Source organism: Schistocerca gregaria, chromosome 7 (genome assembly GCF_023897955.1).
Source record: "Schistocerca gregaria isolate iqSchGreg1 chromosome 7, iqSchGreg1.2, whole genome shotgun sequence".
In the NCBI taxonomy this organism is placed as follows: Eukaryota; Metazoa; Arthropoda; class Insecta; order Orthoptera; family Acrididae; genus Schistocerca; species Schistocerca gregaria.
Window position 1 is genome coordinate 254337998 of NC_064926.1, and position 15575 is coordinate 254353572.

Consider the following 15575-nt stretch of genomic DNA (forward strand, 5'->3'; position numbering starts at 1 on the left):
AGGAGGACTCGAACCTCCGAGGGGTGGAGCCACGCGAATCGTGACAAGGCGCCATAGACCACGCAGCCTATATTGGCAGCTGTGGTCCATGTATTGATGCAGTACGACCGTGTAGAAAACATCAGATCGTAAAGTTGGTGACGTGTTTGTGGGAAGACAGTTCGATGCAGAGGAACAACAATCAACACACTGATGTGTGCACATATTACTCCCCATATACAAAAATATATGCACTTATGCCTGTTATATCCTTGGTTCGCAGTGCCTGTGTCTCTTTATTTTAACAAAACACACTAAGTTGGATTTATTAAACACATATTGGGACAAGACATTCAGTGGTACTGACTACGGAGGAACAGAATAATTTACCATCATAGAACTGTATCAGACTGAATAACAGAAAATAAATTAAATACAGTAACAAAAACTGTGGAAGTATAGTTCGCAAATAAGCACCATATAAGAAAATTACTATGCAGCTGAATAGTGGTGGTGCGCAAGGCACGCAAGAGAAATGACCAAACAAATCTGTTTTAAATATGGTGTCCTGAATGCTACAAATAGTCATTGAGAGCCTTCATGATTTAACAGATCTTAAACCAACAGCGCATACAAGGAGCAAATTAACAACCATTCAGTTCAGCGAATTCACATGAACTAGAAATAAGTAAAAATAAAAAAATTAAATGGAGAGCTTCAGTAGTAGCGCAATGATTAAGACACAAATAAAAACATCGACATACTATACAACGCCGTATTGGCAAGGTGTAGTCGCCTTGGGGTGCGGATTTGGCTCCGCTTTTGGACGCTAAGCCTGCTCTATCAAACAGATTTCAGTCAAGTTCGATCAAAAGAAACAAAGACCGTAGCCTAAATCACAGAGGAATAAAGAAATTAGCACAGGAATTGGGCCAGGCCTGTGCTATAGATCGAAATCCGCCACACGAAAGTCAAAATTACAGCCTCAAGAAAAAGAAATAGTTTTTCCGTGAATTAACGAAGTCGAATCAAAGAAACTTGTGTTGTTGTGGTCTTCACTCCTGAGACTGGTTTGATGCAGTTCTCCATGCCACTCTATCCTGTGCGAGCTTCTTCATCTCAGAGTACTTACTGCAACCTACATCCTTCTGAATCTGCTTAGTATCTTCATCTTTTGGTCTCCCTCTACGATTTTTACCCTCCACGCTGCTCTCCAATGCTAAATTTGTGGTCCCTTGATGCCTCAGAACATGTCCTACCAACCGGTCCCTTCTTGTCAAGTTATGCCACAAACTCCTCTTCACCCCAATTCTATTCAATACCTCCTCATTAGTTATGTGATTTACCCATCTAATCTTCAGCATTCTTCTGTAGCACCACATTTCGAAAGCTTCTATTCTCTTCTTGTCCAAACTAGTTATCGTCCGTTTCACTTTCATACATGGCTACACTCAATACAAACACTTTCACAAACGACTTCCTGACACTTAAATCTATACTCGATGTTAATAAATTTGTCTTCTTCAGAAACGCTTTCCTTGCCATTGCCAGTTTACATTTTATATCCTCTCTATTTCGACCATCATCAGTTATTTTGCTCCCCAAATAGCAAAACTCCTTTACTACTGTAAGTGTCTCATTTCCTAATCTAATTCCCTCAGCATCACCCGACTTAATTCGACTACATTCCACTATCCTCGTTATGCTTTTGTTGCTGTTCATCTTATATCCTCCTTTCAAGACACTATACCTGTACATTCCGTTCAACTGCTCTTCTAGGTACTTTGCTCTCTCTGACAGAATTACAATGTATTCGGCGAACCTCAATTTTTTAATTTCTTCTCCATAGATTTTAATACCTACTCCGAATTGTTCTTTTGTTTCCTTCACTGCTTGCTCAATGTACCGATAGAATAACACCGGGGAGAGGCTACAAACCTGTCTCACTCCCTTCCCAACCGCTGCTTCCCTTTCATGTCCCTCGACTCTTATAACTGCCATCTGGATTCTGTACAAATTGTAAATAGCCTTTCGCTTCCTGTATTTTACCCCTGCCACCTTGTAGCGTGGCCAAAATCTAAGCACAGTTCCAAATACAGTTACCGAGCTAGACGTTCGACTGCCAACCACAAATTGTACCAAACTCGCACCACGTGGGCGAGGAGTGATTAAATAATCTCCACGTGAAGTAGAGCATTTAACCCCAAGCTAACAATTTCGGCTCGGTACCGGACTGCTGACAAACAGCAGATAGAACACAGTCTTTTGAATAACGCTACAGCCACGTATAAGATAGTAGTAACAAACGAAAAATAAAGTCCTCGCTGAGTGAGACTTAATAATTAAGATAAAGACGCCCCACAAAAAAGAGAGCCGAAATTGGTAGTATAAACACCCAATAAGAAAATAAATGAAGCTGAACGCTCCATTAATAGTGCATGCAGAACGAGGCACATAAAATCAACCCATTTAATATACGAACGCGCGCCGCCACAAATCCGATATCTTGCAGGCAGCCCACTGAGATGTTGAAATCGAACTTCGCGAATAACACTCAAACTGGATCATTAAATAAAGAGAAAAATTCAGTAGCTTTACAGGAGTGCACATGCAACTTCCTCGATGGAGGCAGTAATGGAATCAATAACCAGAGCTCTGATATCGAACTGGACGTGGACATCGAAAAACAACAAGAAAACTACCGACCAAAGAGTCGCAGTATTGGTATAGGAAACGGCATTACAGCTATGGTTACTTCCGATGTTCTCGGCTCACTCACATCCGATAAACCAAATCGGTAGCTCACCAGACAAATCCTTACAACGATCCAGGAAGGGCAGTGAGGAGCAGACACACAACTTCAACAAAGCGATGGTCCACCTCCAAGATCCAGGTCCAGTCAGTCGCTAAAGCTCCCTCTCCAGGAACGCTCCCCACACGTCCAAAGGATTGCAGTCGGTTGTAAGCACGGTAATATTTGTTCACAATCCAGGAACCCGCCTGAGTGTCTCTTCGTGGTATCGTTAACACACTCAGAACCGGTGACTGTTAACTGCCGAACTTGTACCAACCACCAACAGCCGACAAACTCCTCGGATTGCCGCCGGGTTCCAGCCCGGCCGCATCATCCCTATTTTCATCTTCCCGGCCTCATTGACACTGCAGTCGCCGCCGATATCCGTGCGAACCACGCCCCCCTATGACAAAGATGTTCTTAAAGCAAAGATGTTCTACTAAGCACCATGGGGCGACTATCGGTTGCGCAAAATTCGTGTAAGGCATAACTAGTTATAAACAAAATTTTTTGTGAGACATTTATTTCATTTGTCATAATTTTTACCTTTTCTTACGGTACAACATTTATGTCTTGTAACACATTCTTTGTATGAGATACACTAAAGAGCCAAAGAAACTGGTACATCTGCTTAATATCGTGTAGGGCCCCCTCTAGCACGCAAAAACGCAGCAACACGAAGGGGTGTGGACTCGACTAAAATCTGGAGTAGTGCTGCAGGGAACTGACACCATGAATCCCTCAGGGCTGTCTATTAATCCGTAAGAGTACGAGAGGGTGGAGGTCTCTTCTGAACAGCACGTTGCAGGGCATCCCAGATATGCTCAATAATGTTCTTGTCTGAGGAGTCTGTTGGCCGAAGGAAGTGTTCCCGAAACTACTCTGTAGAAACTCGGGACGTGTGGGGTGTCGCATTGTTTGCCTGGAATTGCCCAAGTCCGTTGGAATGCACAATGGACATGAATGGATACAGGTGATAAGACAGGATGCTTACGTACGTGTCACGTGTCAGACTCGTATCTAGACGTATCAAGAGTCCAACTACACAAGCCCCACACCATTACAGAGCCTCCATAGCTTGAACAGTCACTGCTGACATGCAGTGTCCATGGATTCATGAGGTTGTCTCCATACGCGTACACGTCCGTCCGCTCGATGCAATTTGAAACGAGGCTCGTCCAACCAGACAACTGTTTCCAGTCGTCAGCAGTCCAATTCCGGTGTTGACGGGACCAGGAGAGGCGTAAAGCTTTGTGTCGTAGTCATCAAGGGAACGCGAGTGGGCCTTCGGCTCCGGATGTCCATATCGATAATATTTCGTTGAATGGTTCGCACGCTGCCACTTGTTGTTGGTCCAGCATTGAAGTCTTTGACAATTTGCGGAAGGGAAGCACTTCTGTCACGTTCAATGCTTCTCTTTAGTCGTCGTTGGTTCTGTCTTGCAGAATCTTTTTCCGGCCGCAGCGATGTCGCAGAGTTCATGTTTTACAGGATTCCTGATATTCAGGGTACACTCGTGAATCATCATCGCTACTTCGGAGATGCTGTGTCCCATTGCTCGTGCACAGACTATAACACCACGTTCAAACTCACTTAAATCTCGATAACTCGCCATTGTAGTAGCAGTAACCGATCTAACAACTGCGCCCAAAACTTATTGTCTTACATAGGCTTTGCCAACCGCAGCGGCGTACTCTCCATGTTCGCATATCCCTGTATCTGAATACGCATCCTTACACCAGTTTTCTTGGCGCTTCAGTGTAGAATGCACACAAACCGATTTGCTAATGAAGTTATTTTATGTTTATGACGATTAATTTTATGTCACCAATTTTATAATAAGCTTAAGCACGTGTCATCTCCGCATCACGACGATATCGTGTTTGACCTCCTTTTTCCTGGCGTAGTGCAGCAGCTCGACGTGGTTTGGACGCAACAAGTCGTTGGACCTGCAGAAATATGGAACCTGTGGTCACTATAGCCGTCCATAAATGCGAAAGCGTTACCCGTGCCGCATTTTGTGCACGAACTGATCTCTCGACTATGCCACATAAACGTTCTATGGGATTTACATAGGGCGATCTGGGTGGCCAAATAACATTTGCTCGAACTGTCGGGAACAATTGTGTCCCAGAGACATGGTGCATTGTGATCCAATAAACCCCAATCGTTGTTTGGGAACATGAAGGTCATTAACGATTGCAGTTGGTCAATGATAGGTTCAGTTGGACCAAAAGATCCAGTCTCTTCCATGTAAACACATCCCACACCATTATGGAGCCACCACCAGCTTGCACAGTGTCTTGTTGAGAACTTGAGTTCACGATTTAATAGGGTCTGCGTCACACTCGAATCCTCCCTTCAGCTCTTACATACTGAAATTGGGACTCTTCTGACCAGGTCAGGGTTTTTCAGTCGTCTAGGTAGTTTGGCAGTATGAGCCCACTTAAAGCTTTGACATTGCTCCCCGTCTGGTCTGAATGCATGACTGACTCAGTCGGGAATGGTATTATAACGGCGTTATATCCTTTCCAGAGGCAAGCTGGTCCTGAAGTAACTGTTCCTCGACATACTGAGTACTGGCACTGGGGTGACGTCCAAGATAGTCCCACACACCTTCTAGCGGGGAGGGATCTGGATATGCTGTTAGCCACAAGAGCACCTTAGCAGCACGCAGATAGCTCATTATAGAGACATGCGTCATGTGTGGACGAGCATTATCCTCTTGAAAAGTAGCACCGCAACACTGTTGTACGAACGATAACTCACAAGGATGCAGAGTATCCTTGACATAAAGTTGTGCAGTCACAGTTAAAATAATCACCACCATCTGTGACCTAAAGTTAAACCCAATAGCTTGCCACAGCATGAGACCATGAGTAACACCGCTGTGCCTCTCCAAAATATTGGAAGAAAGGAACATCCTCACCCAGGTCAGCGCCACACTCTCAGACGTTAGTCATCCAAGGTAGTAAAAAACCGCGATTCATCACTGAAATCTGTACGGCGCCATTCAACCAGCAGTCCATGCTTCCCAATCATGGCACCACTCCAAACGCTGCCGTCAATGTTGTGACGTCAACGGCATCCTACGCGTTCTCCAGTCTGGCTGCTACTACTCGCTGACCAACGGTGTCAGAATGTCAGACGACACAGACTGTTGCAGGTAACCCATTACTTGTCGTCAGATGGCGCCTGCAGACAAGAAGGGGCTACAAAGTGCTTGGCGTAAGGTATATCAACCCTCCATTATAGTGGTCAATCGACGTTGAGGATGAGTGTGATTTCCCTCACCTTGTAACGCCAGTTCAGTGCCACATCTCAATGCTCCACATGTATGTATTCTGTATGTTATGACCAGCAGACGGAATGGATATCCAGAATGAGGCCCCATTTCAATAACGCAGTCTCACATGAGCTTGTGGCAGCACCGTATCATTCACAGTGATCACTCAACATCTGAAATTGCTCACTCTCCTAATATACCATACAATGCCTCTTAAAAGCACTATATATAAACAACACGAGTGAACTCTGGTGACCACTGTGCCTTACACAGATAACTGCAACTTTAATCATTTACATACCAGCCGACAGGGCCGTCCATAAGAGTAGCAAACCCGACAAATATCAGGGATCCGGAATCTTTTTTTTGGAGGGGGGGGGGGGGAGGAGGGGTGCGGAGTCTTGAGAAGAACTGAACCTCTACATTTATTTTTGTTCTTTATCCTGTTGCGATTTTTGTAGGACTGAAATCTTCGTCAAACTGTCTGTGCTGGACGATCGTACAAACAAATATGATCAATATTGCTGCTGATGCTTTTGTTAGTTTATGAGTCTGAAATAACATAAAATAAGTAGACGCAACACAAAATTATAATTTGTTGCACTTCTTTTGGAGCTGTTACCTCTTTACTGCTTGGCATCGTCGGCAGTATTCGTAAGCTAATACCGAGTGGTGCTGCTTATTGTTTGACCTTGCGATGTGGCATTAATTAAATATCATATCATTTTAATTATTACAAATAAGTTGCACGTGTGAAAATGTACGTTACTGTAAAGCGATTTTACGAAATCATCTTACTTCCGTGCATCATTTGCTTTACAATAAGTCGTCAGTATGCAGAGCAAGCTGCAAACTTTGTCAGCACTGCCGGAGATGTTCCCTGCGCACCATTCCTCGCTCCACGTCCACCTTACCCCTTCGTTAACTGCTCTAGTCTGTAACACGACTCGAGAAAAATTGGACAAGCCTTCTAACTACGGAAATTTATATTACAACGTTTAATGATAATGGGCTGTAGCGAAGACTAAGCACCATTATCACCAAACTAAGAGATAAATCACCACCTCCAGAGTCTGCCACGTTTATCAGTGACAATCATAACGTTTCTAGAGATTAAATATATTTAAATATGGGTTGACCGCCTTTGTAAAGCCCCTTTTCTGACAATAATAGCGTCTATTCCATTGATGACAAATCTAAAAGAATTTAGAGAGTCTAGTGTTGTGACTTTTCCGTTTTCATAAAAACTGCATTTGTAACGATACTGATGACCAAATATTCACACATGGTGTTTTACAAACAGTGTGCTCGATTCCATTTATTAAGTAATTATCAGAAGTAACGGCAGAGTGCATGTTGTCGTTTTCATCAGAATTGGGTTTCTTTGCTTGTCCAGGTACTATTGGGATCTGTGAATTTATCAGGCAATCCGCTTTATATTCTTTTTGATCTGAGATATGTTACAAAATTTAAAAAATAATTTAGTACTGTTATTTTGACTGTTATTTAAAGCTTTCCTCATTCATGTGAAAATATTCTAGTAGCCATTTTAAATATTTATTTCAGGATACTGTCGGGTTATGCACATAATCCTAGAGCATAGAAGCGCTCATAAAAACGTAAACTCGATGAAAACTTTATGAAAGACCTAGAGAAAATAAAAAGGAATTAAGTAGCTACATTATGCCAACAGATAATCTGGTGTCGAAAGTAACACTTTATTTTCACCAGAAGCAGAAATTTGTTCTCCGAAAAAACGTAAACTAACTGCATTTGATGCAGGTATTTTGCCTCTCAATGAAGGAGAGGAAAGCAACCAAACGCCTTATTCTGATGGACGTATAGACTGTGACTGGAATTCAAGTGATCCTGTGCAACTCCCATATCCATTTTGTAATAGTGATAGAGACAGGAGCGTTAGAATGGGCGTTTCAAGTATACATCATCGAACAGTACAACAGTTTAAAGACAAAGTAGAAAATTTACCAAGCATCACTTGTATTCGAAATACTTTAACAACAAACTGAAGTAGAAAAAGATGGAAGGACAGTCAGAGTAAACTCTGTTGGCCATCCTTATTATTTCAGAATTATAGCAAAAAGGTCGTTACACCTAGGTTAGCTAAGCTAGATAAGGGATTTGACTAAAGGAAAACAACTTGGAAAGGACTCTACTCTCTTCTTCCTGGTCACGAGAACACTTTTGCGTATAAAAACAATTATTTAGCTTGGAGATATTATCTACAAACTCTAGTAGGTAGCAGTCTATATTCCGCATTCCAGGAACTATTGCTGAAAGAAAGAGACCTTTTATCTGTTTAGACATCATTATCTGCATGGTGTCACGAAATCTGCCTTTTAGGAGAAGTAGTACCAGTTACGAAAGCCATATGATGATAACTACTTTCAGTTAATTTTAATCGAATATTCAATTTATGTTGAAAGCCGTCATGAGAAACTAAAATTATTTATCTTGGAGAACACAGAATGGGATTTTGTCTTTGTTTGGGGATAGTATATTAAAGAAAATCTTGGAAGAAAAGCAGGAAGCTCTGGTTTTTCATTTATTTGCGATGCTGTTTCAGTTGCGTCTAAGACCAAGCAGAATATCCTGATTTTAAGGTAATTTTTTGACAAAGAGGAATATAGATGGGAAAATCATAAATAGATTCATAAATGGATTTTCAGAAATCGTAGATGCATTTAACCAGCATGACACTGTTTTACAGCACCGTTGTGGTCAGTGCTTTGATAATGGATCATGCATGAATGGGCAAAAAGAAGCTGTGTAAGCGAAAACTAGAGACATGTATCCACTGGCAACATTTGCTACCAGTGTAGCTCATATTCTGAACTTGGTGCGATTACATGATAGAAATAGTAATGAAGTACATTATTCAGCTATTTTACGGGCAGAGGTAAGGTAAAATTGCGAAAAAATCCAATTTTTTTTCTGTGTAAATTATTAGATTGATTCTTTAAGAGTAACATTTCAAAGTTTCTTAATCGAATTTTAGCTATAAATATGTTTTAAATACGTTTATTTGAGAGTCTCTGCCTGTGCTGTGATCCACGCTGTCTCCACGCTAGAAATTTTTTGTGTGTTAATTTTTCGTTAACACAATCGAAACGAACTGCAGATGAGTCTAGAAGGCTGTGAGAAAGATTATCTTTACTTGTTCCATTGTTCAGTATTCCTTTGTTTACTAAGTGTGTTTTTGGATAGTGAGTACTACAAACTTCTTTCAGTTTTTATTTTTGCATATCTCAAACAATTTTGCTCGAAATGGGTCGTAACAGTAGAGACATGTTAAAAAAAAGTGAGGAAATGTCTAATATTACGTGTAAAAGGTACAGGAAATTAAAAAAAAATGTGGTTCAGATGCTACTCCTTAGTGTGGAGAACAATTTTCGACAAACTCACTGAGTTCATCGAAGAAGAAAATTAGTGAAAGAATTGATGATGCTGTGTATAGTACGAAAGCGAGTTTTCCAGTGGATTAGGTTAGCTTAGAGCCAATTGAGCCATTTTTGAAACTGAACACAGATGAAGCGTGTAAACAGGAAGAAGGTGTACCACAAGTGGTGAGATGCAAGCAACTAGGAAGCTATTTGAAACAAGCAAGTGGTGGGATGGAAGCAGCTGGAATGAAACTAATATTCCAAAGAGCAGTTGAACAATAGGGTGTTAGGTACGTGAAGTATCTAGCTGATAGAGATTCCAGTGCAACCTTTATGGTTCGCGAACTAGAACTGAAAAACTGGAATGCATGGGGCATGTTCAAAATCGAATAGGACTTAGACTTCTCAGATTTTAGAAAGAAATGAAAGGAAAGAAATTAGAAGGCGGAATGCAACTGACATATGTTAACAGACACAGTCAAGGAAATTCACATATTACAAATGTATAACGGAAAAGCTGTAAAGGATAACTTACATAGTATGAAAACAATATAGCAAGACTTGCGGGCAATATCCTTTCACAAACTTTCCACAGATGATAATCTTCAAGATTCTCTTTGTGACTTGTCACGGTGCAAATATCTTCTGACAGAAGCCAATGGAAAGCCATACATCCACAAACATTCTTTGCATTAGCTGTTTTAGATGTAGTAAAACCAACTTTGAGGGATCAAGCCAATCCTTAACTGCTGAAAATAAGTCTACAGGGGTAAACACAGAATAAAATTGAGAGCTACAGTCACCTTAAATGGGTGCGTTGTACAAAAAAAGTGTTTGTGTCCTCAATTGTTGTGTAGACAGTTCCATGTGATGCACGTCTAATGCTGAATAGTGGTAGTGTAGGTAGGATTAAGTGCCTGTAGAGACTAGGATTCCATACAGGTTGATTCACACTGAAGATACTCAGAAGGGTTGATGAAGTGCATCTGGACAAAGCTCAGGTAGCAAAAGGAAATATCCAACAGTTGTCTAAGCAAAAGGGACAGGTGACAAGGTTACTCCAGGAAAAAGAGGAAGAGAATACTATTATAGATATGTAGAGCATTAGTCACTAGAGGGATAGCAACACTGACATATTTCAAATTAAAACTTTAAATGTAAATTCCTGTAAGTTGACTGTTTTGAGTTATAATGTATCTTTTCTCAGGAAGTACAACGGCTAAAGTTCTGAAATTTGCCGCAGTTCTTATGTACTAAATAATCCTGTGCGACACTTTTTCGTTATCTTTTCGCTGAGCAAAGTTCTCATTCAAAATGTGAGAAACGTAGAGCAGTTCTGGGTAACATAATACCGAAAAATTAATTTCCAAGCAATTATAACCTCAAACAAAAATGTTTTTCACATGTTTCATTAGCCTCTTATGCAGATGTAAAGTATGTTGATGCACATTTTCAAGAGAAAATTGCACAGACTGTCAAGCAATATTTTAGGAGACATATATATTTAAGTACAATAATATATTTTTCGCTTCATATATCTTTAACCATCTGTACAATTCCGTCAGTACGGGATGGCAAGGGTTATTAAATACAAAATCTGTCGATCTCTTCATGGTCTGTCTAAAACAAGATGGAGTGCAACAACTGAGGCAGTGAATGCTACAGAAGTAGGTTGGATTAGCTTTGATTTTATTATCTTTAAGTATTTTAATTAGTAGTTTTACTATCTTTTGATTTTATAAGTTATGAGCTTTATTGTTCTTTCATTATTATTTCTTTTCCTTTAGCTTTAGCTTGTACGGCTTCAAGCTTCGCTGAAGCTCTCTGAACCCAATAGAAGCTTTTAAAAAAAGCAAAAAGTCAATGCATCTTCGTCTGTTTTAGACCACATAAATGTAAGAACTTTGATTCTGGAGTCAAAAGATATTTCCCTCGACAATGAAATGAAAAATATTAAAGCGCTTAAGGTTACCATGGATGAGGATGTAAGAGCTCTCTGACCTGAATTTTTAAGCAGAGCTAAAAAGACGGTTAGTGAAATTGGGATTGAGTCTGTTTATTGATAAAAGATAAGAAGGAAAAGGAAAGTGTCCTTAGATGAAACAATCCGTAGTAGTAGAGAACCTGATACACTCGCAGATGAATCTAAAGAACAACCATTTCAATGAGAGGTTACTGACGTAATAATAAACAATATTCTTTCTCAGATGGTTTATCATTTTGAAGAAATGGAAATATTTCTGCAACTTTCAAAGCCCTTGTGAGAATAAATAGAACTTTGGATAGCAGTGAAACGATTAAGAAATTAATTAGACCTTATCCTGATGATATGAAAAACTTGTAAAAGGAATACAAATGTTTAAGTCGGTGAGTACAGCTATTTTTTCCGCAACTGATAGAGACAACAGTTAACAAATTGCTTGCGTTTCTTGTTCTAAATGAGATTTATACTTTGAGCTTACATTGTGTTTCCCTGAACGTTGCAATGCAGTGACTGTTACTTCAAATGAGAGAGGATTTAGTAAAATAGCACTAATTAAAAAACATTTAAGATCTATTTTAGGCAAAGAGACAATTAATCATGTAGCACTCTTATCAATAGAGCATAAATGTGCTTCTGAATTGAGCTTAGGTATTGTAGTGGATAATTTCATCAGCTGCAAGAATGGAACATTCCACATTCCATCTCCAGTCGTTCGAAATTGCTCAGCTGACACTGACGGTTTCTACCACAGGCTTTTAAAATTAGGATAGCTATTATTATTATTCTTTCTTTTTCTCAGACGTTATGTCTGGTCAAAAATGGAAAGTGACACAGACCTTGATCAAGCGTGACTTTCTTTTAACTGTACGGTATATGTTATATTGCATTTAGGAACTTTTGGGTAATTGAACATGCATCAATAATTACGGATTTCTGTAGTTGTAAATATAAGTTTGGATGTAGCTGTATTGCATTGATCTACTGTGGATATTGTGTGGTATGACTCCTGTAGTTGATAGTATAATTGGTATAATGTCAACTTTATCCTGATGCCACATGTGCTTACTTCCTCAGCCACTTGGATGTATTTTTTCAATTTTTTCTCCTGTTATCGTTTGTATATTTGTTGTATTGGGTATTGATATTTCGATTAGTTGTGTTAATTTCTTCTTTTTGCTGGTGAGTATGATGTCAGGTTTGTTATGTGGTGTTGTTTTATCTGTTATAATGGTTCTGTTCCAGTATGATTTGTATTCATCATTCTCCAGTACATTTTGTGGTGCATACTTGTATGTGGGAACGTGTTGTTTTATAAGTTTATGTTGTAAGGCAAGCTGTTGATGTATTATTTTTGCTACATTGTCATGTCTTCTGGGGTATTTTGTATTTGCTAGTATTGTACATCCGCTTGTGATGTTATCTACTGTTTCCAATTTTTGTTTGCAAAGTCTGCATTTGTCAGTTGTGGTATTGGGATCTTTAATAATATGCTTGCTGTAATATCTGGTATTTATTGCAATCTTGAAGCCTTCAGTCTCACTGTAAACATTGCCTTTTCTTAGCCATGTGTTGGATGCGTCTTGATCGATGTGTGGCTGTGTTAGATGATATGGGTGCTTGCCATGTAGTGTTTTCTTTTTCCAATTTACTTTCTTCGTATCTGTTGATGTTATGTGATCTAAAGGGTTGTAGAAGTGGTTATGAAATTGCAGTGGTGTAGCCGATGTATTTATATGAGTGATTACTTAGTGTATTTTGTTAGTTTCTGCTCGTTCTAGAAAGAATTTTCTTAAATTGTCTACCTGTCCATACTGTAGGTTTTTAATGTCAATAAATCCCCTTCCTCCTTCCTTTCTGTTGCTGAATGTATGTGATGTATTCCATATTTGAGGCATTGTGTACTGAGTGGTTCTAAGTCTGTGTTACTCCACTTCACTATTCCAAATGAGTAGGTCAATATTGGATTAGCATAAGAATTTATACTTTTGTCTTGTTTCTTGCTGTCAATTCTGTTTTCAGTATTTTTGTTAGTCTTTGTCTATATCTTTCTTTTAGTTCTTCTTTAATATTTGTATTATCTATTCCTATATTTTGTCTGTATCCTAGATATTTATAGACATCTGTTTTTTCCATCGCTTCTATGCAGTCGCTGTGGTTTGTTGTTGTTGTTGTGGTCTTCAGTCCTGAGACAGGTTTGATGCAGCTTTCCATGCTACCCTATCCTGTGCAAGCTTCTTCATCTCCCAGTACCTACTGCAACCTACATCCTTCTGAATCTGCTTAGTGTAGTCATCTCTTCGTCTCCCTCTACGATTTTTACCCTCCACGCTGCCCTTTAATACTAAATTGGTGATCCCTTGATGCCTCAGAACATGTCCTACCAACCGATCCCTTCTTCTGGTCAAGTTGTGCCACAAACTTCTCTTCTCCCCAATCCTATTCAATACTTCCTCATTAGTTATGTGGTCTACCCATTTAATCTTCAACATTCTTCTGTAGCACCACATTTCGAAAGCTTCTATTCTCTTCTTGTCCAAACTATTTAAATTAAGAAATGTCCTCCTGACACTTAAATCTATACTCGATGTTAACAAATTCCTCTTCTTCAGAAACGCTTTCCTTGCCATAGGCAGTTTACATTTTATATCCTCTCTACTTCGACCATCATCAGTTATTTTGCTCCCCAAACAGCAAAACTCTTTTACCACTTTAAATGTCTCATTTCCTAATCTAATTCCCTCAGCATCACCTGACTTAATTCGACTACATTCCATTATCCTCGTTTTTCTTTTGTTGATGTTCATCTTATATCCTCCTTTCAAGACACTATCCATTCCGTTCAACTGCTGTTCCAAGTCCTTTGCTGTCTCTGACACAATTACGATGTCTTTGGCGAACCTCAAAGTTTTTATTTCTTCTCCATGGATTTTAATACCTACTCGAAATTTTTCGTTTCCTTTACTGCTTGCTAAATATACAGATTGAATAACATCGGGGAGAGACTGCAACCCTGTCTCACTCCCTTCCCAACCACTGCTTCCCTTTCGTGTCCCTCGACCCTTATAACTGCTATCTGGATTCGGTACAAAATGTAAATAGCCTTTCGCTCCCTATATTTTACCCCTGCCACCTTCAGAATTTGAAAGAGAATATCCCAGACAACATAGTCAAAAGTTTTCTCTAAGTCTACAAATGCTAGAAACGTAGGTTTTCCCTCCCTTAATCTAGCTTCTAAGATAAGTCATAGGGTCAGTATTGCCTCACGTGTTCCAGTATTTCTACAGAATCCAAACTGATCTTCTACAGTCTGTAAAGAATTCGAGTTAGTATTTTGCAGCTGTGACTTATTTAACTAATATTTCTTTAATTTTCACATCTATCAACACCTGCTTTCTTTGGGATTGGAATTATTATATTCTTCTTGAAGTCTGAGGGTATTTCGCCTGTCTCATACATGTTGCTCACCTGATGGTAGAGTTTCATCATAACTGGCTCTCCCAGGGCCATCAGTAGTTCCAATGGAATGTTGTCCACTCCCGGGGCCTTGTTTCGACTCATGTCTTTCAGTGCTCTGTCAAACTCTTCACGCAGTATCGTATCTCCCATTTCATCTTCATCTACATCCTCTTCCATTTCTATAATATTGTCCTCAAGTACATCGCTCTTGTATAGACCCTCTATATACTCCTTCCACCTTTCTGCTTTCCCTTCTTTGCTTAGAACTGTGTTTCCATCTGAGCCCTTGATATTCATACACGTGGTTCTCTTATCTCCAAAGGTCTCTTTTAATTTTCCTGTAGGCAGTATCTATCTTACCCCTAGTGAGATAAGCCTCTACATCCTTACATTTGTCCTCTAGCCTTCCCTGGTTAGCCATTTTGCACTTCCTGTCGATTCATTTTTGAGACATTTGTATTCTTTTTTGCCTGCTTCATTTACTGCATTTTTATATTTTCTCCTTTCATCAATTAAGTTCAATATTTCTTCTGTTACCCAAGGATTTCTACTAGTCCTTGTCTTTTTACCTACTTGATCCTCTGCTGCCTTCACTACTTCATCCCTCAAAGCTACCCATTCTTCTTCTACTGTATTTCTTTCCCCCATTCCTGTCAATTGCTCCCTTATGCTCTC